The 19,774-nt window shown below is 43.6% G+C and overlaps 1 long non-coding RNA gene across 1 annotated transcript; it reads left to right on the top strand.

Annotated features, from left to right (window-relative positions):
* The first annotated feature begins 16,801 nt into the window (after positions 1-16,801).
* Positions 16,802-18,514, top strand: LOC124667823. The gene is made up of 4 exons (XR_006991418.1): positions 16,802-16,925; positions 17,008-17,064; positions 17,518-17,911; positions 18,275-18,514. It is a non-coding gene; the product is annotated as an uncharacterized LOC124667823 (long non-coding RNA).
* Positions 18,515-19,774: the final 1,260 nt, after the last annotated feature.

Here is a 19,774-nt window from a genome sequence, read left to right as displayed (position 1 = left end):
CATCTATTGTGCTATCAACTCAAGAAGAATATTCCTCCGGGGATGATGAAGTTGATGATGAAGAAGATGCAACCTCTAATGGATTGGTCGCTCTTGCCTCCCTCTCCACTAACTCTTCATCACCAAGTGAATCCCCCAATGAGATCATTCATGTGGAGGAAGAAAGTTGCCTCATGGCCAAATCCTCCGAGGTATCATCTCCTAGCCCCTCTATGCCTAACATATCAAGTGATCTAGGGGTCGATGATGCTAGTCTAAAAGTAAAACAAGAAATGCTAGAATTTGATGAATTCTTGCTTAACCTACAAGGTATCAACAAAAAGCATGTTTCAAATCTCATGGCTCGTTTAGCTCAACAAAATGATATGCTTGAGAAAAAGGGTCAAATAGAGAGAGAAGACTCTCTTGAAATCCATGCTCTTAAAAATGCCCTTGAGGAAAGTCAAGAAACTATAGCCTCTCTTGAGGAGAGGCTAGAAAGTCTTGAAGAGCCTCAAGATGAAATTAACAAGCTCACTAAAGCTAGAGATCATGCTAGGGCTAAGACTAAATTGCTTAAAAAGGAAAAGGCCCAATTTGGTGTTGATCATGAGAAACTTGTGAAGGATCTAGATGAACTAGACAAAGCTCACAAAGCTTTGAAGAGTGAATACTCTCTCCTATCCAAGTCAAATGAGCAACTTCAAATTAGGCTTGCTTCATATGATGTACCTAGTTCCTCTACCCCTTCTTGTGATCATGCAAATATTATTGAGGAAAATGCTAGGTTGAAGGGTGAACTTGCTAAGGCCTCCTCTCCCCAAAGTAAACTTTCTTTGGATGATCTTTTGAGTAAGCAAAGATCAAACAATGGGAAGGAGGGCCTAGGTTACAACGCCAAGGCAAAGAAGGCAAACAAGCAAAAGGCCAAGCCCGCACAAGAGAAGAAGAAAGATATCACCAATGGTGAAGCCCCTAAGGGCAACACCACTAATGATGATAATGCGGGAAATGCTAACCCTCACTATGTTTTATTTAAAGATTATTATGGTGATGTTTATGCTAAATATGTTGGCCCATATGATGGTTATGTTGCTTGGTCTATTTGGGTCCCAAAGACCCTTGTTGCTAACAAAAGAGGACCCATTGTGAAATGGGTACCTAAATCCAAGAATTGATCTCATGTAGGACTATGCCGCTGGAGGTTCAAAATGGGTACTTGATAGTGGATGTACAAGTCATATGACCGGCGGCAAGAACCTCGTCAAGGAGTTGAGGCCCAACATAAACAATATCACCGTCTCCTTTGGCGATAATTCTACATCCGAGGTATTGGGTTTTGGCAAGGTTGTGGTTGCACACAACATAACACTTGTGGATGTCATGCTTGTCAAAACCCTTGGTTACAATTTACTTTCCGTTTCCGCCCTTGGCAAGATGGGTTTCGCCGTCTTTATTGATAATGATATTGTGGTCCTCTTGTGGAGCAAGACTCTAAAAGTCGCTTTCGTTGGGTATCGCGAACATAACTTGTATGTGGTGGACTTTTCGGGGACCACCACTTCAAGTGCGATGTGCCTATTCGGAAAGGCGGATGTGGGTTGGTTGTGGCATCGCCGCCTAGCCCATGTCAACATGAGAACTTTGCAAAGTCTTCACAAGGGGAACCATATTGTGGGACTAATGGAAAGTGTTTCTTTTGCCAAAGATCGTGTTTGTAGGGCTTGTGTTGAAGGCAAAATGCATGACTCTCCGCATCCAAGCAAGACTATCATCTCTTCCAAGAGGATCTTGGAGCTCCTTCATGTGGATCTCTTTGGTCCCGTTACTCATGCAAGTCTTGGTGCGAAGAAACATTGCTTGGTGATTGTTGATGATTACTCAAGATACACTTGGGTCTACTTTCTCAAGACGAAAGATGAGACTCAACAAATATTCATTGACTTTGCCACCGAGGTGCAACGCCAACACAACCTCCTCATTAAGGCAATAAGAAGTGACAACGGCTCCGAGTTCAAGAACTACACACTCAATGATTTTCTTAGTGATGAGGGGATTCGTCATCAATATTCCGCTGCTTACACCCCTCAACAAAATGGTGTTGCGGAGAGGAAGAACCGGACTCTTATGGATATGGCAAGGTCTATGATGGCGGAGTATAAATCCCGCTATAACTTTTGGGCCGAAGCCATCTCCACCGCTTGCCATTCTTCTAACCGGCTCTATCTCCGCAAGGGATTGAACAAGACTCCATATGAAATACTCACCGGCAACAAGCCTAACATCTCATACTTCAAGGTGTTCGGTTGTAAGTGTTTCTACCAAATCAAAGGAGTTCGTTTGTCTAAATTTGCTCCTAAAGCTTTGGAGGGTATATTTGTTGGTTACGGTGCCGAATCTCACACTTATAGAGTCTTTGATGTATCCTCCGGGATTATCATTGAATCTTGTAGTGTGAAGTTCGAAGAAAATGATGGCTCCCAAGTGGGGCAAGTTGATGTATGTGCGGGTGATGAAATACCTCAAGATGCCATAGTAAGAATGGGTGTGGGATTTTTCCGCCCCATTGAGGGACACGGTGTGGCGTCTCGGGAAGGACTATGCTCTACCACGGTGGAGCCCTCATCCTCTCAACATCAACAAACCCCATCAAGTGAAGCTAATGATGCACCAACCCAAGAACAAGAAGAAAACCCTCCCTCTCATGTACAAGATCAAGGACAAGATCAACCAAGCATTCAAGATCAACCATTTGATATTTGCACTTCACCAAACATTGTCCAAGATCAAGCACATGAGGTTGAGCATTCTCAAGAAATTGAGGAAGCTCAAATTGAAGGTCAAGACGGGGACCCAAATGATCAAGTTGATCAAGTGACACCTCCAAGGCCTAGAAAGACCAAGGAGGAGATCGAGGCCCGTCGTCTAGCAAGAAGAGATAGGATCCTTGAAATTCGTGGACACACTCATGACAAGGTCCTTGGTGATGTTCGAGCAAAGGTCTCTACAAGAAGGCAATTGGCTAACTTTAGCAATCATCATGCGTATATCTCCGTTGTGGAACCCAAGAAAGTATTTGAAGCCCTTGAAGATTCGGATTGGGTGGATGCCATGCATGAGGAACTCAACAACTTCAAGCGCAACAAAGTGTGGACCTTAGTAGAGAAGCCAAAGGAGTGCCGCAATGTTATAGGCACTAAGTGGATATTCAAGAACAAGCAAGATGAGTTTGGGAATATTGTGAGGAACAAGGCAAGATTGGTGGCTCAAGGTTTCTCTCAAGTTGAAGGGATTGACTTTGGAGAGACCTATGCTCCCGTGGCTCGTCTTGAGTCCATCCGTATCCTTCTTGCTTATGCATCGCATCATAACTTTAAGTTACAACAAATGGATGTTAAAAGTGCATTTCTTAATGGTCCTTTGCATGAAGAGGTTTATGTTAAGCAACCCCGGGGTTTGAGGATCTCAACTTTCCTAACCATGTCTACAAGCTTGATAAAGCACTTTATGGTCTCAAACAAGCTCCTAGAGCTTGGTACGAGCACCTTAAAGAATTGTTGGTAGACCGTGGGTTTGATGTTGGGCTAATCGATCCCACTCTTTTTACTAAGAGGGTTAATGGGGAGCTTTTCGTTTGCCAATTATATGTTGATGATATCATCTTTGGCTCTACTAACAAAGCTTTTAATGATGAATTTTCAAAGCTTATGACCGATAGGTTTGAGATGTCTATGATGGGAGAGATGAAGTTCTTCCTTGGTTTTGAGATCAAGCAATTGAGAGAGGGAACCTTCATCAATCAAGCAAAATATCTCCAAGACATGCTCAAGAGGTTCAAGATGACCGAGTTGAAGGGTGTGGCCACTCCTATGGTTACCAAATGTCATCTTGCACTTGATCCCAATGGTAAAGAGGTGGATCAAAAGGTATACCGCTCCATGATTGGATCCTTGCTTTACCTTTGTGCATCTAGACCGGACATAGTGTTGAGTGTTGGTGTGTGTGCAAGGTATCAAGCTTCTCCTAAGGAGAGCCACATGATGGCTCTCAAAAGAATCTTTCGATATTTGGTTGATACCCCAAGATATGGTATTTGGTACCCCAAGGGCTCAAGTTTTATTCTCAATGGTTATACCGATGCGGATTGGGCGGGTGACAAGGATGATAGGAAATCAACTTCGGGGCTTGCCAATTCCTTGGTAGGTCCTTGGTGTGTTGGTCTTCTAAGAAGCAAAATTGTATATCTCTCTCCACCGCCGAAGCCGAATATGTTGCCGCCGCAAGTGGATGCACTCAATTGTTATGGATGAGGCACACTTTAAAGGAATACGGTGTCATTTGTGACAAAGTGCCTCTATTATGTGACAATGAAAGTGCCATCAAGATTGCCTATAATCCGGTACAACATTCAAGAACGAAGCATATTGAGATCCGGAATCATTTCATTAGGGATCATGTTGCCCGTGGTGATATTGAGCTCATCTATGTTCCTACCAAAGATCAACTTGCCGATATATTCACGAAGCCTCTTGATGAAGCAAGGTTCTCTTATTTGAGGAATGAGCTAAATATCATTGATTCAAGGAGTATAGCTTGACCATCTTGCAAACACACCTTTGTCTCAAAACTTTATTTGGTTTAGATGTGGGCATGGAAATAGGGGGAGTGCGGTTTAAACTATTGAGCTATCCCTCCCCCATAATGCCAACATTAAAAGAAATCATTCTCTTTATATCATATAATGATATGTGAGCTTCAATGATGAGTAGTGGTTTTGGGCCCAAGATACATCTTCGCGGTGCCATGCCATAACACTCATATATGGTGGCCTAGGCCACCACACTCTTCTTTGTGAAGAGTTGGAGTTTTTTTTTGATCTTATTGCCTCTTATTTGACAACTCCATGTTCTTATGGGAAATCACTCAAGTTTGGCTTTATTTGCTCATATCTTGCAAACTTAAGTGATCATGTACCATTAACAGTTTGAACTCTCTAAACCTAAGCCTACCTCTCCAACAAACCACTTCCATCTTGCTCATTTGTCATGTTTGGTAAAAACTTGGAGTTTGAGGTTTCTCGGTCGGATGATCTAGGTTGCCCCATCTTATTGGTAAATATGCATCTCATATATGACGTGATAAGTATATTGCATCACATATGGGTTCGCAAATATCCAACTAAAGATAAGCTGGATTTACGGTATTCTGGAATTTTCCAGAACACCGGATAATCCGCCCCCTGGCACCCCGGATTATCCGGCCGGGCCGGATTATCCGCCCTCACTTTGGGCCGGATTATCCGGCCTGGGCGTTTTGCGGGAGGACTAAGGGAGGCCGCGGGGTGAACGGTTGGCTCCCCAATCAGTTCCCCCACGCGCCCCTCTTCTTCCTCCTCAAGCCGCCGGAGTTCCTCCTCCTCGCCGGAGCCGCTCCGTCCGCCCCCTCTCGGAGTTCTTGGGTGGATCGGGTGGATCTCCTCCCTAGCTACCTTTCCCTCCAAGCGGTTTCCACAATGGATGTGGGTATGATTCACAATCTCTAACCCTAGATGTTGTGTTTTATATGTGCTATTTTCTTGGTGGAATTGGTGTCTAGTTGTTCCAAATCTTGTGTAGTGTACTCCTCTTGCATGCTATGAGGCCGATCTAGTTTTAGATATGTTTTTGATTGGAAAACTGCACATCTCGAAGGGCCGGATTTTCCGCCCCTCGAGCCGGCCGGATTATCCGGCCCGGCCGGATTATCCGCCCCCAGGGGACCCCGGATTATCCGGCCTGGAGCTTCATCGCCGCTGCAGTTTGCTTCAATCTATCATGTCTAGATGTGTACCGACTTGTTTGCATGTTTCTCGAGTATATTACTGTATCTTACATGACTTATGAGCATTACCTTTCCTTTGCTACCCGCCTTTGCTTCTCACAGGTGGTGCTTCTCGGGGTGGTCGGAGACGCCAAAGGCATGATCGCTCTAGTGATGAGTTTGCTCCCACTGCTCCTCGCAAGTCCGTCACTGCAAGGCGGAAGAACAAGGAAGTGAGGGAGAACTACAAGACCATGGACCCAGTTTCTTACTCCGCTATCCGTCAGAAGAACTGGTATGATGATGTCCCAAGGGATGAAGACATAGCGGGCAGGAGATATTGGTGCGCTGAGCAGGAGTTCATCTTCAAGGACATCTATGAGCCCATGAAGAATCTGAGACCCATGCAAGCTATTGATGTGGAGATTCTGACAATCAACAATCACTTTGAAGATGCTATCTGGGTAGCTGGAAGGATGGGTTTGCATAATATCATGAAGATTCAGTGTGACTATAGCCCAGATTTGGTGAAGCAGTTCTTTGCCACTTTGGCAATCAGGAAAGATGAGGAACACACCATGGAGTGGATGGTCGGCTCCACTCACTTGCGGTGCCACTCTGCGTCGGTTCTGCTGGTGTTCTTGGAGTTCTCGTTGATGGGGGTCGTCGACTTCATGGACCACAACGAGACGGATAAGAATGCTCTTGTGCATCTCTACACCTCGGCGGGAAAGATTGGTCAAGCTAAGGGGCTGCTTCCTATATACGATCGGCTGCTTCGGTTCTTTCGGGCCACCATTTGCCCAAGTGGTGGCAACAATGATGCTCTTCGGGGAACCCTTGTGGACCTTATGCACCTCAGCTATAAGAGTGCTCGTGATGAGAATGAAGAACATGACTACACTCTTGATATCATGGACTTTATCTTCCATGAGATCCATGATGCCATGGTCTCCCGGACCACCATACCCTATGCTCCCTACATACAGCTTCTCATCAACAACTCTGTTGCTAAGGTTGGTGAAGACATTAGTGGGTACCCTTTGGTGAAGCACCATGTCAAGAAGCCCTACAAGCTCAAGCCAGTCTCCTCAGCCGTACCTGCTCCTGACACTTTCATGCGTGATGCTCGCTCCAGTGGCTTTGCTCCTGCACGTCACCGTGATGTCCCGGCCATGAGGAAGCAAGTGAGCCGGCTTAGTTGGTTTCAGCGTCACATCTTGTGCATGAACATTGAGATACACAAGGAAAACTATGCTGCTAGCCGAGAGCGTTCTGAGATTAAGCACACTCAGGCGGTTATTCTTCACAAGCTCAGTGGTGATCAAGGACCCCCGCCTCAGCCTCCAGCTCACCCGGGTTACAGTAGATGGCACTCTGAACAGGTTCCATGGAGTGAACTTGATGACTGCCTTCAAAGGTCCAACACCTCTCGCCGCTCCCCGGATGCTCCTGACACTGATGAGGATGAGGATGAAGAGGTAGCGGCAGACGAGTCCGATGATGATTATGCCTCCGAGTGATTCCCATGGGACGAGTAGCATCGCGCTTGTCCCCTTTTTGGCGTTTCGATGCCAAAGGGGGAGAAGTGTTCTATTAGGAACTATCTCGGGGATTTGCATGGTTTGGGCACAAGCATTTGCGTTTACCATGCCTTTATTGCTTGTGTTCCCTCGTATTTGCACTATTTGCTTTGGTTGTGTCGTTTAAAACTATGTGCTATGTGGTGTGAGACATTGTTAAGTGTGAGACATTGTTATGGTTTTCGGATTTCTAAATGTTGAGATCAAGGATGCTATATTATGTGTGATGTTATATCTCCGTATCTTATATCTACACATGGGTATGATTTCTTGCATCCTATCTCAACTTCATATGTGTCAATGTCTTTTGTTAGAGCTCATGTTGGATATCTCTTGTGTTGAGGCACAATACTCCTATGTGTTGTGTATTTGTATTCAAATGCAAACTACTTATATGCACACATGTAGGGGGAGTGCTTCTATGTTTTGCCATCATGCTTATCTCTATAGTGATTCCTTTGCAAATCCGTATATTGTCATCAAACACCAAAAAGGGGGAGATTGAAACAACATCTCTCACATTATGTTTTGTATGTTTGATGTCAATATATGTGATACACTAATGTTGGATTAAGTGGTACAGGGATTACATAGTTTCATATTTGCGTGTGTTGGATTTGGTCGATCTGTCAAAAGGCAACAGGAAAAGTTTGGCCAGACCGGATAATCCGGGCCGGATATTCTTGAAATATCCGGCCCCCTGATTTTGGCTAAGTCGTCGACGGAAAGCAGCGCAGTAGGGGGGCCGGACATTTGCCCGGATAATGTCCCGGTATTGTACCAGGGCCGGATTATCCGGGCCGGATATTTTGGAAATATCCGGCCCCCTCGAATTTGGCTAAGGACCTGAAGAATTGGCTCTCTGGTTGTGGGCCGGACATTTGGCCGGACAATGTCACACTTTTGTCCCGTAGGCCGGATTATCCGGGGGGGGCGGATTATCCGGCCCCTACTTGGACCGGATTATCCGGCCCCCCGGAAGCAGCAACGGCTCAATTTTGGAGGGGGTATAAATACCCCTTTCTTCTACCTTGGTTGTTTGCTCAATCATTACACAAGAATTCTGCCAAGCCACCTCCATTAGAGCCACCTCAAGAAAGTCAAGATTTGCAAGATCTCCTTCCTCCCCCAACCAAAGCTCTTGATCTTTGGGGATTCGAAGGAGAAGCCACCGATCTACATCCTCACCGAAGCGTTCTTCATTTCCCCCTCACTTGTTTGAGGGATCTCATGCTAGTGTTCCTATTTGATTCCCTAGTTGATTTGTTGTTGATGTATTGTTGTTGATTGTTGTATTGTTACAGATTTGGGAGCCTCCAATTCAGTTGTGGATGTGTGCCCCAAGAACCTTGTAAAGGCCCGGTTTCCGCCTCGAGGAAATCCCTTAGTGGAAGTGGGCTAGGCCTTCGTGGCGTTGCTCACAGGAGATCCGAGTGAAGCCTTCGTGGCTGTTGGTTTGGCTTGCGTAGCAACCACACTCCTCCAAACGTAGACGTACCTTCTTGCAAAGGAAGGGAACTACGGGAATCATCTCCGTGTCAACGCGTGCTACACTCTCGGTTACCTCTATCCCACTCTATCTCCTATATATTGCGTAGCTATATCTTGCTTAGTTGATAACCTTGCCATATAGGTAAATTCACCTAGTTGCATATCTAGAGAATTTACCCTTGTGTCAAACCTAAATTGAAAAAGAACTAAAAATTGGTTAGCACCTATTCACCCCCCCCTCTAGGTGCGGCATACGATCCTTTCAATGTTTTTCTCATTATTCAGTCATCTTAGTCTTCAATCTTCATTCATCATTTTCAATCATGTAATAAAGATAGCAATTAACTATCTTTAGTCATTCATTATTCTTCATTTCTCATATTTGTCTCATTACTCAGTCATCTCAGTCTTCGGTTTTCATTCATCATTAGTCAGTTTTCTAGTTCATTTTCTAGTTCATTTGTTATCTTTAGTCATCCATCATTCTTCATTCCTCATGTTTTTCTCATTATTCAGTCATCTTAGTCTTCAATCTTCATCCATCATTTTCAATCATGTAATAAAGATAGCAATTAACTATCTTAAGTCATCCATCATTCTTCATTTCTCATATTTGTCTCATTACTCAGTCATCTCAGTCTTCGATTTTCATTCATCATTAGTCAGTTTTCTAGTTCATTTGCTATCTTTATTCAGTGTTTTTGCATTTCTTCAGTCCTGATATTGCTCTTCATTTTCCAGTAAGCGGCTTAGTTTTCATTCTTTCTCTATAGTTATCAGTTATCTCAGTCATTGTTTCGTACAGGTGGAGCAGAACTGGGATCTGTCACTTACGGCAGTCTTTGTTCTTTCAACTATAGCAGAGCAATCACATTCAACAACCACTATGTAGATACCATTTTCCTTGTACAAGTTCAGACCTTGAAGACATGCGAGAACCTCAGCTTCTTCAGGTTGACCACATCTTAGCAAGGAGTTTGTAGCTAACAGGATCACTGAACCCTGGGTGTTCCTAACAACAACACCAAAGAACCAGAGGCATCAATATTCTGTTTTAGAGCAGGGGTAGTTTATCGAGAGTTGTCAGTGTTCGATATAACTTTGTTAGAAACTGCAGTGGTGGCTCCAGAATTCACAATTACATTTTCTTTCCCTTTTTCATCAGGGTTTGGATTATGGCTGACATTCAGACTGTCAAGGTAGTTCCCGAAAGAAGATACCTTGATGGTGATGTCTCCCTCTCATGAACACAATCGTCTCTCAAATGCAAAGCCAGCCAAAGGAAGAGGAGGATAAGCCTCTGTTTTGTTTTTTTGTGTTTGCTAGCATCAGAGGCTGCTAGTCTGTACCTGTATATTTGAAGGTTCTTCCTTCAGTAAATCCCATACTTTGCGCATTTCAGCCGTCAAGGCTCTTGCGTTGGCACATGAGACTAACATGGAAGCTGGATTTCTCTTCTCTTCTGCAGATGTTGCAGGTGCTGTCTACCTCTATTGTTGAGCTTATGATGTTATTCAAGCTAGTGATATATACTGTAACTTCAGTTTTTTAGTTTATTGGTTTGTAGTCTCTTAGAGTTCAAGAGCATTACTCTTCAGTATCTTTCGCTTTTACATCGCAGTGGCATGCTGGATTAGGTCTTTGAGTTAGTCAGCTTGAATTTCTTGACTACATTCAAATTTTACCTCTTTTTTTTAGTTTTCAGAATCTTATTTTCTATTAGTCGGCATCTCTTTAGGTGTCTTGTACCGAGCCCGGTCCAGGACCAACAAACACTGAAACACCAACTCATTGTGGTGCCCATTTTTTAGCCTGTGCAACTTATTAGTAGTGTCGGGCTTTAGCCAACCATTCACATGCCAAAAACCATGTTTCTGAAGTGAGTACGGATGACTAAAAAAAAGGGCGAGAACTGAATGCGTGAAAGAAACAATGGACCGTTACACGAAGTCCAAAATGTGTCTGTTTACTAAATGAAAAACGGCCAGTTTTACTCATTCTGTCATTAATTGGGTTGTACAAGTGTCTTTTTCTAATTGGCCTAAAAACTGTCTGCTACCGAATTGTAAAACAGCTACCTGTTCATTAGGCACTCCCATCTACTTCCATCCTCTTTGGTTGTGTTGCGAAGTCCACCATATAATGTTTTAATGTGTTTCAAATTGAAATTTGGAAAACTGTGGAAACAAGTCTTGCTTAAAAGCTATCACCAAATATTAGTAATATATCTGTTTTGCTAGTTCTCTAGAAAATTACTTAGTTCTAAATCGACTCTTACACTATCAGATTTGTGTTGTGATTCCTGTGGTATATAAGTTGCAAGTTAGGTTGCTGCTAGGATTATTTTTCAGTAGCAAGTTAACTGAGATTTTTCAGTTGCAAGTGGAGTTGGAACTGAGATTTTTCCAGTTGCCATGTTTTTTTCACACTTTAACCTAAACCCTTGAGGGCAGTTAGTAGGCGTATATGGGACCCGTAGGGATATATCCCCCGCTAGAGAAAACATCTATGTTGCTCAAATGGAAACAAAGGGTGGGAAGGAAACCACATACAGAGAAGCATTAGGAAATTACGAGAAAAAAAAGACCATTTCGAAAGATATCTATTGGCGACATGAGAAATGACAAGTGACGGAAACATGAAAAAAAACAATAAACTAGATGGATTAGACATTATAGAAACCAGAGCTTATATTTATAAAATTTGCACATATGTGTGGTGTGGCAGTACTAAAGAGTAGATACTAAGCGTTCAGTGAGACGAACTCACGCATATATATTATCTGGTGTCAATGCACTCAGGCCCTGAATGCACTAGAACAACTCTGTGTGTGGCCGCCGGAAGTCTTTGATGTTGCTGCGGCTATGGATCCTCGTAGCAATAGGCTGTTGCCAGATCCTAAACATGGGCCAACAGTGACGGACATCGAGCAGCTCAAGGCGTGGGCAGTGGTCGAGGAGGGCGAGAAGCAGCTCTTCCTGGAATTCGCCACCCGAGAGCACGACGCACTCCAGGAGAGGGAGCTTCTTGATGATCTTCTTGACAAGCTTTCCGTCACGGATGAAAGGCCAGCCTGTGACATGGAGGTTCTTCAGCAAAGGCGCCCTGCAAGTGATCACGTACGAGAGCTAATTAGTCAGGTAGATTAACACATCGATTTGCATGTATGTCAAATAAATAGGTCAATTCATACGCGCCTCTTGGCGAGGTGGACGAGGACATCGGCATCGACATGGCCTACGAATGACTCGCACCGGCCGGCGCTGCCATCGAGCGCGGCGAGGGCCATGGCTTTCCATCCCGCATGGGGAGGTTCTTGCCAGAGACACAAGTTGAAGGAACCTAGATCGATGCGACGCCACAGCAGAGGCTCCTCCAGGGCTAGCCGGCGCCAGGGCGGGAACACGAGCCCTGCGACGCCGAGGATGTCGGTCTGCGAGAGTAGGCTGAGCAAGATGCGTACGATGTCCTCGGGGAGCGACGCCCAGTCCCTCCACTCCTCGACATGGCCCTCCTCGCAGCGGCGGCGCCGAGACGAAGGGGCGGCTAGGGTTTTGCTTCTCCTCTTCTTCGTTCCCATCCTGTTTATTCCTAGGACGGGGCGGCGCCAGCGATCTCTTCCCATGCGGAGTAGCCGAGACGAAGGGGCGGCTAGGGTTTTGCTTTTCCTCTTCTTCATTCCCATCGTGTTATTCCTGTACGTGGAGGTCGATCGATCTCTTTCCATGCGTAATAGCAGCGGTTTATATATCGGACTTGCTTCTCTCAGGCGCCTGAGATTTACGTCTCTGCTGCCATTTGATCTAAGACGTGGAGATTCGTGATGGATTGTTTTTTCCCTGAAGAAAAATTCTCAGGACCAGCGGACGTGTAGCACTGAGCGGTGATTATCTGGTCTGCAGAAGTTTTGAAACGAAGTAATGTTGGCGTAAGCTAACCATTTGTCTTGTTCTTCCTATAATAGCCTAAACATTTTTGTCTCGGATCCTGTTTCTTGGAAGAGAGCGGATATTTGGAGCAGGTGCGCTCTGCGCACGCGTATCATACCGTTCATCTAAGAGCAATTCCAATAGTATAGCCAACTGTTGGCTATAACAAGATGTCATGTCATTTGTAGTCACCATATAGCTAATATGTATAATAGTTGGCTATAAGAATGGACTACTTTACTAATACATGGCCCACCTTTCACTCTCACAAAGTGCCTAGGAGCACGTGCAAGAGCTGGCTATTGCATAGTAGCCCACCTCTCTTCTCTCTAAGATATATTATTTAATGTCTTATAGCCAGCTGACTGGACTCTATTGTACTTGCTCTAAGAGCAATTCCAATAGCGTAGCTAGCTGCTGGCTATAAGCCAAGTGCCATGTCATCTATAGCTAACTTAGAGCCAACATATACAATATTGAGCTATAAAAGTGTAGTACTTTTACAATATATGGCCCACCTTTTAGTCTCACATAGTGCTCAGGAGAGCGCGTCTTGGAGTTAGTTATAAGATAAGAGCCCACTCCTCTTCTCTCTTCTAACTTCTCTCCTCCAACTAAGCAAATTTATAATATTTTATCTTTTATAGCCAGCTGACTGTACCTTATTGTACTTGCTCTAAGGCGTGTGTCAGAAGCCTAGCCGATTAGTCAACCGTCTTAATCACAGGTGAGAGATAAGTGAGGTTTAATCATCATGGGCCTCGTAGGCCACTGTTCCCCTCTGATGTATCTGTGATGCCTCTGACTTGTAAACCCAGCTACGCACTCAGATTTTGTCTCCACATGCTCGGCTCGTGACTCTGTTGGAAAGGGGAAATAATATAAAAATTGTAAGCACAGAGAGGAACAATGGCAGCGGCAGCCATGGCCTCCCTCCTCTCCTCATAGCCTCCACAAACCACTTGCCGCTGCAACTGCCCCATGTCCCGCCACCGCTCCGCCATGCCCTGCTGCTACCAGCTTCATCGCCTCGCCCCGCCGCTGCTTATCCGGCAGCCCTGCAGCATCCTTGCGCCGTCAGCTCGGCCCGAACAGCAGTCCAGCTCCAACACTTCTCCATGGTCTGCAGAAGAACGTCGACCATGCGTATGATCTTTTCTCTTTTACTGACCGAGTTGAAAAGGTTGGAAAGGATAGAGACAATGAACAGGAACTGTGCTCACGTGATCAGAGAAAAGACGAGCAGGTGGCTAAGTCAACCCCCTACGCTGCAATGATCTGTGCCTAGGTGAACAGAGCACCTGCTCGCTGGACTAATGACGCGCAAACTGCAAACCGGCCAGGCACGCAGGTCCAATCTCACGAATCTCAATGAAAAGATGGACCGCGAAGATACGCGTGCGCACCGAGCAGGTGCTCTGCTACACTTTTTCCTTCTTGGAATTTTCTCGACTTTTTTTCTTCTTCTCTGCAAATATAATTTGAAGTTTATTTGTGCGTTTTAATTGCACACCGTCTGTAACTTCACTACTATATGTACATTAGTTGGGAATAGAGAACAAGTAAGTGCAACCCCCTTTGCCCCATCCCACAGCCCTCCACGATAGCTAGGTGGAGATCACTGATCGGGCCAAGGAAACGAGGAAACGCGCCGAAGAATTAGGCAGGAGGAAAAAAGAGGATGGGATCTTTTCTTCTCGAGCCCCACGCAGGTGGGACACGCCCACCTCGCTTAGCACGGAAGGCACGCATCTAGGCTCTAGCCCAATCCCTCTTCCCTCCACCCAGTTGTTGCAATCTACTGATGCGCCGCCGCGCTCTCTCTCCCCAGACCAAACCGGTTAGCAACGGGGCCGGCAAACCCTAGCACGGTAGCCGTGCAGCGGGACTGAGGTTGACGATGGTTGACGACGGCGGCCGCAGCGGGTCGTCGCCTCTTCTCTCTTCCACCGGCCCCAACACCATTCCCTTCTCGTGCGTCCTTCCTCGTATTTCCCCCAATAGACTGAGAAAAGCGGGTGGAGGTGCACCTAGGAGAAACGAGGAGGAGCGACCCTGGTGTGGGAGTCAGCAGGCCTCAGCCGGATGAGGTCGGAGGAGGCAGAGTAAGGCGCAACTCGGGTGCGAATTTGTGTTTCGATTCATTCCATCTGAGTGTGCTGGCTCTGGATGAAGTGATTGTTTCAATATTTAGCCTTCCAGTTTGTTTTCTGCCAGTTTAGATCGATTTAACCATCCTTTTTCTTTTCTTTTTCTCCTAGCAACTTATCTCTCCCCTTGGTGGAACAGGAGGATAGCAAGAAGAGGCCGACTTCTGCCTTGATTTTCCCACATAGGCTGTGCTGGTAGCCGTCCGTCCCCCTGGCACCATTTCTTGAATTTTCTCGATAGAGTTTCCGTCAGTGAAGGAGATGCCGAGGATGAGTGGTGCCTCCGGCGTGTACCGCCACGGAGGAGCCTGTGTGGACCGTGGTGTTGCGGTAGGCTGCCCCGGTTGAGGTTCTTCAGGGGAGGAGGACGAGGGAGCTCGACCTGGAGGTCAGCTTGGCGAGCTTCTATTCATTGGTTAGTACCAGATGTTGAAATCAATTTGTACTATTCGTTCTTAATTCATTGTAATGAAAACATCTGCAGGCATTGGTACTAGCCTTAGGAGGGGTACCAAGTAAGAACGTGGACATGAGCCAAGCAAAACTACAAGCTCCTGCTGCTTCCTTATACGGGAGATTGTCTGCTTATCCTCCAGGTGTGAATAGGTATATTTTTTTGATAGTTTGAAAGGGCAAGCTCTTCATGATTCTGTTAGAGATTCATTATTCACGAGAAAAAAATGATGAATGTTTCGTTTGATTGAATTCACAGCTTCCGTAATTTTTAGACATACCAATTGCAAGATGCAACATTGGTAACATTCAACATATCAGCAAACTACCGACCCATATTTTCTGTCCTAAATATTTAGTGTGCCAAAAAATATGTTGGTTTCTTCCAATTACACTGCGAATCATTTTATTATATGTATAGACGCATTACATTATTTGTTGTCATGTTTTTTTCGTTTCTTTGAAGGAGAAAATTTGGCCATGATTAAGTTTGTTTCTGTTTGTTTAATGTTTAATTCTCTTCAAGGATCTTCTTTCTTCTGCACGTTGCAATGATACTATGGTGCTATTAGATGGTTGTTTTTATCGATCCTGGATGGGTACCTGAAAACTGGAGACATGCTTCTGAAGAGGATGGTGGGATGGGAACAACAGTACTACAAATAGTGTGAATTATCCATTATCCATTTCAGAGGAGGAAGGACATGTGACTAGATATTGATCTCATTTTGAAAATGGCAAACCTCCATGTTGCCATCATTGTTCTATTTGTAAGTGAGCTGTCCTTATGGTGTCAGTTAATCTATAACATGCCACTGTTTTTAAGCCAACCTTAGTACTTCAAGGAACTTATTATTTTCCCTCCAATATGGCTGATCATGCTATTGATGATCTCAAGTGCTGCACTAATTAATCCCTGAACTAAATCTGATGTTACTATGTTAGTGCCACTGTCCAATGAATTAAGAAATGATAATCTGTGAAGTTGCTTTAGAAATGCCAAAAGTTAAATGACAAAGAGTACAAGAATACTCTTTCATAGTTCATATGTCTTCTCTTTTCATTTTTATTATCACAGTTCAAATGGTGACTTTGATCTTGTGTTTTTTCTTTCAGCGTTCTATAAATTTGCTAAAGTCATCTATTCCTTCTTTCCCATTCTCGTTATGACCTGTGTATTTGACTATGCAGGTAATAGATGCGTACTCAAAATGGATCTTCACTGTGTTTGGGTAGTAAATTGTGTCGGAGCAAGGAACTACAATTGTTTTCTTGTTTTCCTGGTATGATTGGCTTGTTGGGAAACTGATCTTGGATATTGTTTAATTTTTTTGTCAGAACGCGTTTCTGTATTAACTCTAGCAATACAGTTTTTTATTGCTTTTTGGTTCTGATAGGATGACAGTGGCCAGTTATTTTGTGTTTCATGTCACACAAACGATACTGCAGTTCTGCTAGCAAGAGTTTTGCAGCACTGGGATCTTTCTTTATATCAAGTTTCGCAGCTAGCAAAAGTGTATTTGAACTCCATCTATGACCGGGTAATTATACTACTCTATTTCCGTTTCTCTTTTTACCTGTGTACTTTTTCCTGATCCTATAAATGGTTATTTTTATCTCCAGCCTATGCTATAGGGATTGCACCTCAACATGGCAGCCTTCTGCCAATTGTGTGTGTATGTAAGTGCTATCAACCGTTTCCTATTTGTTGAAGTGCCTGCTCTGCTTAATACAAGAAAACTTGGTAATTAGGGTACCAGGAATATGAAGATACCTTGTTAATGGGAATGACTTGTTTACGCTGCGTGGCCTTGTTGATCTCGAAGGGAGCTTTTGCGGTATTTTCGGTTCATTTTTTCGTACGAGCCTCACATCGGTTCCTAAAGGAAACAGCTTCATGATAATTTCAGGAGAATGAAGGTACAAGATGTGGTTTCTGTGGGTCAGTCTTCCACAAACAATTGTTTAGTAAAATTAGTAATTGTCCCTGTGGTAAGACTGCCAGCATAGGCATGAATATTGTGGCACTAGAACAAGATAGATAGCTGATCAAATAGGATGTCATCGGAGTTGACCCCGCCCCCTTTGTTTTCTTCATTGTCAAGTTTTTCTATGTATTCTTTCGAAAGCAAGGTCGGATTCTGATGGGTTCGCTGGGACTTCTGGTTTCTTGAGAAAGATTCATGTGTAGTGAGTACTATGAAATGATGAACACATCCAACATTCAAAGTAAGAAATAATCGTTGTCTTCTGCTTTTTGATTCCAGTTTACTTATATTTCAGGTGATTTCCTTGCATTTTAGGTTTCCTTGTAATTCAGTTTTTCTTTTTGTTGTTGCGTGTTTTTTTTCCCGGTGGAGTCTATTTTGTGGCCATCATCTGCGGATTCTTCATCCCTTTCCAACTCAACACCTATGGTCTGATAGTCTGTTGTGGCTGGAGTTGCTGACTTCAATGTGGCCGTTATGTAGATGTTACAGAATGGAAGAGTTGGTTCTTAGAAAGGGATGATATTCTTGTATAGATAGTGAGATATATTAATCATCGTTCCCACATAAAGTTTGTTATTCTTTCGCCTTGTTTAGCGGTTTTTAGTTCAATTTCTCTGTCCTCTGGTGGAATTGTGTTTTTCACTTGACCCAATTTCTCACCTTCGCTTCATTTTAACATTTTTTGGTTTTTTTTTGTTTAGTTATCTTTTGGAGTTTCATTCCCATAAATCCACATGCTCGAGAAAATGCCCATGATTCCATGATCTTGATACTTTTTTTAAGTTTTTGATATTCAGAAGAAATGGGTGTATAGACTTTTGATGTGAATATTTTGCCTATTCATCTAGATTTGTTGTCTTTGGTGCTTACGGTCTTACACAGTTATGATGTTCATGTAGTGAAAGGTTTGAAGGTAAACAATGAACTGAAATTTTGCAAGATATACTGAAATCAAGCCAGTGAGTAAAGGCTTACAAATTATCTGCTGCTCCAAAGCTCCTCTTATGCGTTTGTGTGCAAGGTATGCAAAAGGATAAGGACACATTGAAATTTTGGAATGTTCTACCAACATAAATTTAGCATTATTCATTATATGTTAATTGCACCAACTGATCGTCTTCTCATTTAATGTGTAGGTATCTTGCTAGAGAGAAAATGTGAGGAAATGCTCTAGATGCAGTTGCTAATTTCACTGGCAAAATGGAGCAGTAAGCTGGCCTCTATCAACCCACTCATAGTTAACTTTATATATTGCTACCAAGTAGGGTTGCAGCTTTGATGGTTTTAGATATCATAAACCAGTTTGTTTTTGCCTTCGTCTTTTTCAACCTGAAAATTTAAATGTCAAGTACTTCTCCAGAAACACACTGTAGTTTTACAGTATAATACGGTGTTTCATTGTTGCTATTCACTGTATGATTTTTGAGCTTAATTGTATCGACTTATGAAGGATTAGCTATTCTAAATAATTCAGTGGCCATACATAGAAACTTAGCACCACTTGTATTGCATATGATTGAGAAAAGGCCGACTAATTAGAGAAGAGCATTGAACAAAGTGGAGGTATCATGGTCAATTATCTGACACATCAATGCTTTTATTCAAAGAATGTCAATCCGCATATAGTAGCACACTATCCTGAATGTATAAATCTGTTGTCAAAATTGTTTTGTAATTGAGATAAAGAAATCTTTGGACGGTGTCGCATTGGTTGGTTCAGCATATGCCTGGAGCACTACTTTAAACTGCACTCTCCAGGGACTACAATTGGGATTGCCTTTTGTGCAGTTGATGCTTTGTGGATGTAGATGTCATCGAGACGAGCGAAGCGACACATTGCAATGCAGCACGCTGCACCTATCGTGTTTTAGAGTATGACTGTCAAAGGCTAATTCAGACAGATCTAAGAATTTTACGAGTTCATGTCATGTCTATTTATGTAGCCATTAGAGTTTTGGACCAAATCATAGGTTCATTAAGTTTTTTGCTTTACAAGCTGCTACTCAAGATGAAATACCTACAGCTGTCAATCGTTTGTACCAACTTATCATTTTTGTCACGCTCCTGAGATAATCCATCTGCATTATTTGTGAACAAAGAGTGGTACTTGTGGTAGAGAATCCTATTTTTGGTGTTACTTTTTGAAGCGAAGTTGTACTACTATACTACTACTACATATTAGATCCAAGAGAAAAGATTTTATTATACTCTGTATACTTTTTTCTTGGAATTACAAAGACGTCAGTGCGCAGCGGCCGATGGATTTCTTTTTGTGATGATAACTGAAGTTCTTTCAGAACTTGTAAATTAAAGTAGTTGTTTTACAATCTTCGTTGAATCACCTTTCGAGAACATAACAATTAGTTTAGTTTGGCTTGGACAATTGGACGGAGAGTCGT

This window comes from Lolium rigidum, chromosome 6 (genome assembly GCF_022539505.1).
Source record: "Lolium rigidum isolate FL_2022 chromosome 6, APGP_CSIRO_Lrig_0.1, whole genome shotgun sequence".
NCBI lineage: Eukaryota > Viridiplantae > Streptophyta > Magnoliopsida > Poales > Poaceae > Lolium > Lolium rigidum.
The sequence above is the reverse complement of the archived record's forward strand: the minus strand, read 5'-3'. Positions and strand labels throughout refer to the sequence as shown.